Consider the following 10,299-nt stretch of genomic DNA (forward strand, 5'->3'; position numbering starts at 1 on the left):
ATTTATGGAAGAAATATAACTAACAGAAAAGATTTGATAAAAAAAATTTGGGAGATTTAATTTTGAGTAAAATTAGGAAGATATGGGAGAGTAGGTTGGATGTAATTCGTGGGAGAAAAAAAAATAGGGAGAGAAATATGTGGGTAGTTATTCTAACCAATTTTGACTGATTTACATAGATACCCTTCTTTTTTTAGTGTATTTACATAAAAAGATTTTATATTATCCGTCAGATGTGTTCCCAATCAAATCTCTAAAATAAAATGGACGGTCAGACTTATCTCCTGGATAACCGACTGAGCTGTTTTAATATAATAGATATGTGAAGTGGGGTCCACATAAAGATTTAAAGAAAATTAAATTAATTCTCCAACCAACACATCATCCCACTCCATGCACGGTCAAAGGAAGAAACCGGTTTGGATTCACTTTAAGGCAAATGGGATGCCACATGTCGTTCCATGAGATGGTTGATTATTTAATTTCTTTTAAGTCCTTCCTTTACATGTACTTCATAAATACGTCCCTCCATAGTCCATACATATACCAACTAATTCAACCTCCATTAATTACCATCCGACCCTCAATTTGACCTTTTTTTTAATTGCCAAATAGCCCCTCTTCTAACCGTAGTCATTTATTTCTTCAACCGAAAAACATGGGATGTTACAATCCTCCCCCCTTAAAGAAATTTCGTCATCGAAATTTGGATCAACTCGCTTCTTTTTGCCCTGTCCTTTCGACCAACTCTGAATTTGATAGATACTGTCCATTTTCGAAAATCATAAACTCACTGTATCTAACAAAATTCAATCCGGATAAACTCTATAAACAAACTAGATTCAATCCTTCATGTCCCGAATTCTTCTACATAACTACAGGACCCAAGAATATTCAATAACAATAACGATCCTTCATATGAAGAGATAAAGAAAAATGAAGACCTCTATAATCTATATATAAGAATAAGTTCTCGTTGATCCCATATCTTCAAAGAAAATACCATTCTCGATAATATAAGAAAATACCGTTGTCTATAATATAATAAAATAAAGAATGAAGACCTCCATAATCTATCTATATGTTGTCGTTGATCCCACATCCTCAGAAAATATCGTTCTCAATAATATAAGAAAATACTGTTGACTCGATAAAATAAGAAAATAAAGAATGAAGACATCTATAATAAATTCAAATCAACATTGGCGGTGACACTATAATCTCAAGAAAAATATAGTTGTTGTCGATAAGATGATAAAATGAAAATAGAAGACCGCTATAATATCTATACAAGTCGTAGATAAACTAATCATCGAAAAATTCTACAATAACTTAAGAACCCCCGATATTCTAATACCCAACCCCAACGCAATCCATATAACCTCTAATATCAAAACATTCCGTCAACCCAATAAAATCCAGACCCACACTTATTTGTAATCAAACTGAAACAATACACACTCGAAACAACTTGATCAAAGTAAATCTCAACTATCTCTGAATGATCTGATCGAAGCTCATAAATGAAGGAATGTGTATAACTACCATGAGGTCTACAATACCAAGCTGACTCATCTCCTCATCTACTATTGTCTAAGATACTTCCACAACATCGATATGTCGATTTGCCCAACATTTACCTCTGAAACCTCTTAACCCTTGACTCTCTTCCCATAACATCTTGTACAACATTGCAAGAAATCTACAACAATCTTAAACCATCCGTCGAGTCTTCCTTTAGCGAGTAAAACAAATCAAGAAACGAAAATCAAAAGAAACAAATACATATATAGCATCTTTTATTCTTGGTCGTTTTTTTTTTCTTGAAGCTTTTAGACACCTAATCTTGTCCAATTTTATCTTTCCCTAAGTCTAGAGCAGTCAATGCTCTAAACTATACACGACTTATCGGCCACCAGAACTAACTGCTCTGATATAGGTCACCAGAACTAACTGCTCTGATACCAACTGTGACGTCCCGTGTCCCAAAATAGACACGACCACGCCCCGGCAATTCACAGACGAGACTAAAATCCGGCAGAGTCTCCTCTGTAAATCGAACCGGTCGCACCTGTAAACCTGTCATGCAAACCATACATTCGCATAAACAAGAATAAACTATTAAGCGGAAGCTAAACAAACTCAACTCAGTTTCGGGTCGAAACCCGAACCACAAACGTACAAACGCCTCATAAAACGCCGATACAACTTATATACAACTCTAAGTTTTACGTATATACATATTAGAGTTTGGTTTCTGCAATAAATACATAACTTGAAAATAACGAAAAACCAAATAAAACGACATAACCCTGCTAGCCTCGTCAGACAAGATCACCGGCTGGAATACACACTCCGCCTCGAGGCTACAACCAAGAACCTGCACACTAACAACTGGTAGGGGGTCAGAATACTCACCGACACGAGTTATTCTGGTAGAAGACCAATCCAAAACCCATCACGTTTTCAAAAGTTCATTAAATAAGTTGTAAACATCATGACAAAACGAGTTATCAAACCAGTTACCATATATATTATATAGAAAACCAATTTTCTTAATCTAGCAAGCAATAGCAGTGATTAGCTGCCCACCCATGGTGCGCTCCCAATAAGAGGAGAGTTCCTCAGGAGAGCCTAGAGTGCGTTAGATAGTACCAGTCCATTTATGGCACTAGCTAATGCACTACGTCTCCTCGAGAAAGAGACTTACCCCTAGCCGGTAAGTCCCTCTCCCACTAAGGGACTCCGCAATCATTGAAGAGTTTACCTCATGATACATATATACCTTAAGTATCTAAATACGTTTTAGATCACCGAGTTCGAATAAGAGAGCCGTCCCCCAATACCCATGGAAGGACCTGAACCTCATTCTCTTCGGTACCCTGACATGCATCTAATGCAATCTTTCAAAATCAGTTTCATCCATTTATCAAAACCAATATTCATATTCAATTCATTATCTTATCAAACATGGAAGTGGAACAACCAAGAGTCATATCGCCACAAAGCAGAGGGATCCCAATCAATGTCACCTCCCAGGCGAGCGGTCAGGGTGTACGGCCCTGAGCCTCGAGCTGGAGGCACGAGCACCAATGGCCAGCAAGTGAAGCACTCTACTCCCACAGGTCTCATGACTAGTGTCGCCCACCTCACCGGTCTCACACGGGTCACAACCGTGTCCACATGTCATCCTACCCTCAATGGCTACGTGCCCGTAGGTTGACATAATCCGCAGTCGGGTACATACAAGAAAATTCCAGTAGTTCACAATAATCGTAAAATCAGTTCGAAACCATTTCTCATATCGCATCAACACATTTCAAGCATATTTCAGTTCATCACATAAATCAAGTTTCATGCTACCTAAACTCTAGTTATAATGTCGCATATATAACTATAGAATCTAGCATATTTCATTATCTATAAAACCATGCTGGATAAAGGATTCAGAACCCCTACCTCAGTCCTTGCATCACCAAAGACTCCCGCCTACCAGACGACCCAATTCCTCCTCATTCGCTAACTCTGGGATAAGGAAGAATAACCAAAAATCGAAAAGAAACATTAGGTTCTTATACTAAGAACCTTCGTAAATAAAAAGAATCATTAAAACAACACCATGAAAACTTAAAAGCAAATTCGCTAACTTCGGAAGACTTCAAGTATCTATCGAATCGATCTCTAACTTCGTACCTATGTCTCCTGAATATCGGAAATGCCTACGAACCAATCAACAAACTTCCCATAAATTCTATTTAGCATTTCAGAGTCTTCATAGGCTGACAAATCATATACTGAACCCCATAGAATAAATCTATAACTGGAATTGTCCATTTATATGAAATATGACAAAATTCGGGTAACTATCTCTATTCCAATTTATTCCAAAAACTAGTCCAAATATGACATTCGAGCCGTAAAATAATTCGGCAGCACCCCGTCTATATATGGTCACCCCAAAATAGTCCATAACATTCTAAACATGATCCTGAACATAAATCATTAGAAGAAATCGAATAATAATCGTCTAAATAGCTCCGAATTTCGATCCCAAATGAAATTAGTACAACTATACAGTATACGAAATAGCTATCCCAAAACCACCAAATTCGGACGATATTCAAAATTCTGAACGGATAGATATGTAGAATAAGTTGATTGGAATTACCTGGAACAAATTTTGTTGAATTCCGACCATTTACCGCGAAGAAATCGAACCAACAAGATCCAAAATCCATTAGATTAACTAGTCGGCTATTTCATTGCTCTGGTTCTGTTCTACAATGGATTAAAAGAAAACCTCAATTTGAGTTTTAAATGAAATATGTGAAGTGGGGTCCACATAAAGATTTAAAGAAAATTAAATTAATTCTCCAACCAACACATCATCCCACTCCATGCACGGTCAAAGGAAGAAACCGGTTTGGATTCACTTTAAGGCAAATGGGATGCCACATGTCGTTCCATGAGATGGTTGATTATTTAATTTCTTTTAAGTCCTTCCTTTACATGTACTTCATAAATACGTCCCTCCATAGTCCATACATATACCAACTAATTCAACCTCCATTAATTACCATCCGACCCTCAATTTGACCTTTTTTTTAATTGCCAAATAGCCCCTCTTCTAACCGTAGTCATTTATTTCTTCAACCGAAAAACATGGGATGTTACAATCCTCCCCCCTTAAAGAAATTTCGTCATCGAAATTTGGATCAACTCGCTTCTTTTTGCCCTGTCCTTTCGACCAACTCTGAATTTGATAGATACTGTCCATTTTCGAAAATCATAAACTCACTGTATCTAACAAAATTCAATCCGGATAAACTCTATAAACAAACTAGATTCAATCCTTCATGTCCCGAATTCTTCTACATAACTACAGGACCCAAGAATATTCAATAACAATAACGATCCTTCATATGAAGAGATAAAGAAAAATGAAGACCTCTATAATCTATATATAAGAATAAGTTCTCGTTGATCCCATATCTTCAAAGAAAATACCATTCTCGATAATATAAGAAAATACCGTTGTCTATAATATAATAAAATAAAGAATGAAGACCTCCATAATCTATCTATATGTTGTCGTTGATCCCACATCCTCAGAAAATATCGTTCTCAATAATATAAGAAAATACTGTTGACTCGATAAAATAAGAAAATAAAGAATGAAGACATCTATAATAAATTCAAATCAACATTGGCGGTGACACTATAATCTCAAGAAAAATATAGTTGTTGTCGATAAGATGATAAAATGAAAATAGAAGACCGCTATAATATCTATACAAGTCGTAGATAAACTAATCATCGAAAAATTCTACAATAACTTAAGAACCCCCGATATTCTAATACCCAACCCCAACGCAATCCATATAACCTCTAATATCAAAACATTCCGTCAACCCAATAAAATCCAGACCCACACTTATTTGTAATCAAACTGAAACAATACACACTCGAAACAACTTGATCAAAGTAAATCTCAACTATCTCTGAATGATCTGATCGAAGCTCATAAATGAAGGAATGTGTATAACTACCATGAGGTCTACAATACCAAGCTGACTCATCTCCTCATCTACTATTGTCTAAGATACTTCCACAACATCGATATGTCGATTTGCCCAACATTTACCTCTGAAACCTCTTAACCCTTGACTCTCTTCCCATAACATCTTGTACAACATTGCAAGAAATCTACAACAATCTTAAACCATCCGTCGAGTCTTCCTTTAGCGAGTAAAACAAATCAAGAAACGAAAATCAAAAGAAACAAATACATATATAGCATCTTTTATTCTTGGTCGTTTTTTTTTTCTTGAAGCTTTTAGACACCTAATCTTGTCCAATTTTATCTTTCCCTAAGTCTAGAGCAGTCAATGCTCTAAACTATACACGACTTATCGGCCACCAGAACTAACTGCTCTGATATAGGTCACCAGAACTAACTGCTCTGATACCAACTGTGACGTCCCGTGTCCCAAAATAGACACGACCACGCCCCGGCAATTCACAGACGAGACTAAAATCCGGCAGAGTCTCCTCTGTAAATCGAACCGGTCGCACCTGTAAACCTGTCATGCAAACCATACATTCGCATAAACAAGAATAAACTATTAAGCGGAAGCTAAACAAACTCAACTCAGTTTCGGGTCGAAACCCGAACCACAAACGTACAAACGCCTCATAAAACGCCGATACAACTTATATACAACTCTAAGTTTTACGTATATACATATTAGAGTTTGGTTTCTGCAATAAATACATAACTTGAAAATAACGAAAAACCAAATAAAACGACATAACCCTGCTAGCCTCGTCAGACAAGATCACCGGCTGGAATACACACTCCGCCTCGAGGCTACAACCAAGAACCTGCACACTAACAACTGGTAGGGGGTCAGAATACTCACCGACACGAGTTATTCTGGTAGAAGACCAATCCAAAACCCATCACGTTTTCAAAAGTTCATTAAATAAGTTGTAAACATCATGACAAAACGAGTTATCAAACCAGTTACCATATATATTATATAGAAAACCAATTTTCTTAATCTAGCAAGCAATAGCAGTGATTAGCTGCCCACCCATGGTGCGCTCCCAATAAGAGGAGAGTTCCTCAGGAGAGCCTAGAGTGCGTTAGATAGTACCAGTCCATTTATGGCACTAGCTAATGCACTACGTCTCCTCGAGAAAGAGACTTACCCCTAGCCGGTAAGTCCCTCTCCCACTAAGGGACTCCGCAATCATTGAAGAGTTTACCTCATGATACATATATACCTTAAGTATCTAAATACGTTTTAGATCACCGAGTTCGAATAAGAGAGCCGTCCCCCAATACCCATGGAAGGACCTGAACCTCATTCTCTTCGGTACCCTGACATGCATCTAATGCAATCTTTCAAAATCAGTTTCATCCATTTATCAAAACCAATATTCATATTCAATTCATTATCTTATCAAACATGGAAGTGGAACAACCAAGAGTCATATCGCCACAAAGCAGAGGGATCCCAATCAATGTCACCTCCCAGGCGAGCGGTCAGGGTGTACGGCCCTGAGCCTCGAGCTGGAGGCACGAGCACCAATGGCCAGCAAGTGAAGCACTCTACTCCCACAGGTCTCATGACTAGTGTCGCCCACCTCACCGGTCTCACACGGGTCACAACCGTGTCCACATGTCATCCTACCCTCAATGGCTACGTGCCCGTAGGTTGACATAATCCGCAGTCGGGTACATACAAGAAAATTCCAGTAGTTCACAATAATCGTAAAATCAGTTCGAAACCATTTCTCATATCGCATCAACACATTTCAAGCATATTTCAGTTCATCACATAAATCAAGTTTCATGCTACCTAAACTCTAGTTATAATGTCGCATATATAACTATAGAATCTAGCATATTTCATTATCTATAAAACCATGCTGGATAAAGGATTCAGAACCCCTACCTCAGTCCTTGCATCACCAAAGACTCCCGCCTACCAGACGACCCAATTCCTCCTCATTCGCTAACTCTGGGATAAGGAAGAATAACCAAAAATCGAAAAGAAACATTAGGTTCTTATACTAAGAACCTTCGTAAATAAAAAGAATCATTAAAACAACACCATGAAAACTTAAAAGCAAATTCGCTAACTTCGGAAGACTTCAAGTATCTATCGAATCGATCTCTAACTTCGTACCTATGTCTCCTGAATATCGGAAATGCCTACGAACCAATCAACAAACTTCCCATAAATTCTATTTAGCATTTCAGAGTCTTCATAGGCTGACAAATCATATACTGAACCCCATAGAATAAATCTATAACTGGAATTGTCCATTTATATGAAATATGACAAAATTCGGGTAACTATCTCTATTCCAATTTATTCCAAAAACTAGTCCAAATATGACATTCGAGCCGTAAAATAATTCGGCAGCACCCCGTCTATATATGGTCACCCCAAAATAGTCCATAACATTCTAAACATGATCCTGAACATAAATCATTAGAAGAAATCGAATAATAATCGTCTAAATAGCTCCGAATTTCGATCCCAAATGAAATTAGTACAACTATACAGTATACGAAATAGCTATCCCAAAACCACCAAATTCGGACGATATTCAAAATTCTGAACGGATAGATATGTAGAATAAGTTGATTGGAATTACCTGGAACAAATTTTGTTGAATTCCGACCATTTACCGCGAAGAAATCGAACCAACAAGATCCAAAATCCATTAGATTAACTAGTCGGCTATTTCATTGCTCTGGTTCTGTTCTACAATGGATTAAAAGAAAACCTCAATTTGAGTTTTAAATGAAATATGTGAAGTGGGGTCCACATAAAGATTTAAAGAAAATTAAATTAATTCTCCAACCAACACATCATCCCACTCCATGCACGGTCAAAGGAAGAAACCGGTTTGGATTCACTTTAAGGCAAATGGGATGCCACATGTCGTTCCATGAGATGGTTGATTATTTAATTTCTTTTAAGTCCTTCCTTTACATGTACTTCATAAATACGTCCCTCTATACATATACCAACTAATTCAACCTCCATTAACTACCATCCGACCCTCAATTTGACCTTTTTTTTAATTGCCAAATAGCCCCTCTTCTAACCGTAGTCATTTATTTCTTCAACCGAAAAACATGGGATGTTACACGTTATTTCCTCACACTTGTTGATGACTTCTTCAGATTTACTTGGACATTCCTTATGCAAACCAAGTCTGAGACTAAAACACATTTAAACTTCTTTTTTCAGTTTGTTTCTAAACAATATCATAAGAAGATTAAATCTATACCCTCGAGTCCTGAAAATACATTTTCAAACCCGATTGAAACATTTCGTTCTAATAATGGAGCCGAGTTCTTATCCAATGATCTCCAAACTTGGTTCCATTCTCATGGAATTCTCCATCAACGCAGTTGCATCTCCACACCCGAACAAAATGGTGTCGTCGAACGTAAACATCGTCATTTACTCGATGTTGCTCGCGCTTTGCGTTCAAGCACATCTCCCTTTAAAATTTTGGGGTGAATGTTTAAAAACGGCAACCTATTTAATCAATAGAATGCCGACTCCAATACTTTCATACAAATCTCCTTATGAAATGTTATATGATTCTCCACCGGACTACTTAGCTCTCCGAGTTTTCGGTTGTTTATGTTTTGCAACCAATACCAACATCCAAAATAAGTTCGATCATCGAGCTAAACCTGGAATATTTGTTGGTTATCCGCCTGGGAAGAAAGGATACACCATTTACGATTTAGAGACACACAATCTCTATGATTCCCGGAACGTGCGTTTTTTTGAGGATAAGTTCCCTTTCGCTGAACGTCAATCGACATTCTCTGAACCTACCTCCTTCACTCCGCTTTCATCGGACGCCTATTACTCCAGTCCCATCGACGATACCCACTCGCCTCATCCGGACTTGTATACTCTCCCGTCTTTGGTCGACGACCATTCACACTCTTCCACTGACGCGACCCCCATCCCACCTATTGTGTTAGACTCCTCATCTTCCGCTGCTTCTTCCTCGGAGGAATCTCCCGAGCTTCCTTCTGACTCTGTTATTCCCTCGCAAGGTATTTCCCCTCTGCAAGGTGCTTCTCCTTCGAAAGAACCTTCACCTTCGAATTCTGACACCACCCCGATTTCAGCTACTTCTCCCGAAGAACCTTTACCTTCTTCTCGACCAGTCCGTACAACGAGACGTCCTGCCCATCTGGCTGACTATCTTTGTTCTTGTACTACTGCACCTACGACTTCCACCAAATATCCCTTAACTGACTATGTCAGTTTTAAAAAATTCACCCCTTCCCATCGAGCATTTCTTAGTTCCGTTGTCAATACGGAAGAACCCACATCCTATTCCGCCGCCAAGGCTTTTCCAGAATGGCGTGCTGCAATGGATAAGGAAATTCAAGCTCTTGAACAAAATCAAACTTGGTCATTAACTCCATTACCCCCGGGAAAGAAACCAATTGGTTGTAAATGGGTGTACAAAATCAAATACCGCTCTGACGGATCAATTGAACGTCATAAAGCGCGACTCGTTGCCAAGGGTTATACCCAAGTAGAAGGCATCGATTATCATGATACTTTCGCCCCAGTCGCCAAATTGGTCACTGTTCGTGCACTTCTTTCCGTTGCTGCCATTAAAGATTGGCCCCTCCATCAGTTGGATGTGAATAATGCTTTTCTCCAAGGTGACTTGGATGAAGAAGTCTACATGACTATTCCACCTGGGTTTTCCAGGACTGGTGACCACAAAGTATGT

General features: G+C 38.3%; 1 long non-coding RNA gene across 3 annotated transcripts; it reads right to left on the reverse strand.

Annotated features, from left to right (window-relative positions):
- Nucleotides 1–1,156: 1,156 nt before the first annotated feature.
- Nucleotides 1,157–8,513, reverse strand: LOC147544592 (uncharacterized). 3 transcript variants are annotated; one of them, XR_015223572.1, is made up of 5 exons: nt 8,173–8,513; nt 7,464–7,529; nt 4,169–6,398; nt 3,460–3,525; nt 1,157–2,394 (listed from the first exon to the last, which is right to left on the reverse strand). It is a non-coding gene; the product is annotated as an uncharacterized LOC147544592 (long non-coding RNA). The 3 variants fall into 3 exon arrangements; XR_015223573.1 differs by lacking the exon at nt 8,173–8,513 and adding an exon at nt 7,698–8,110; XR_015223574.1 differs by lacking the exon at nt 8,173–8,513 and adding an exon at nt 7,652–7,732.
- Between the last annotated feature and the right edge of the window lie 1,786 nt (nt 8,514–10,299).

This window comes from Eschscholzia californica, unplaced genomic scaffold (genome assembly GCF_041429995.1).
Source record: "Eschscholzia californica isolate CP2 unplaced genomic scaffold, dmEscCali1.0.p SCAF_4, whole genome shotgun sequence".
NCBI classification, from domain to species: domain Eukaryota; kingdom Viridiplantae; phylum Streptophyta; class Magnoliopsida; order Ranunculales; family Papaveraceae; genus Eschscholzia; species Eschscholzia californica.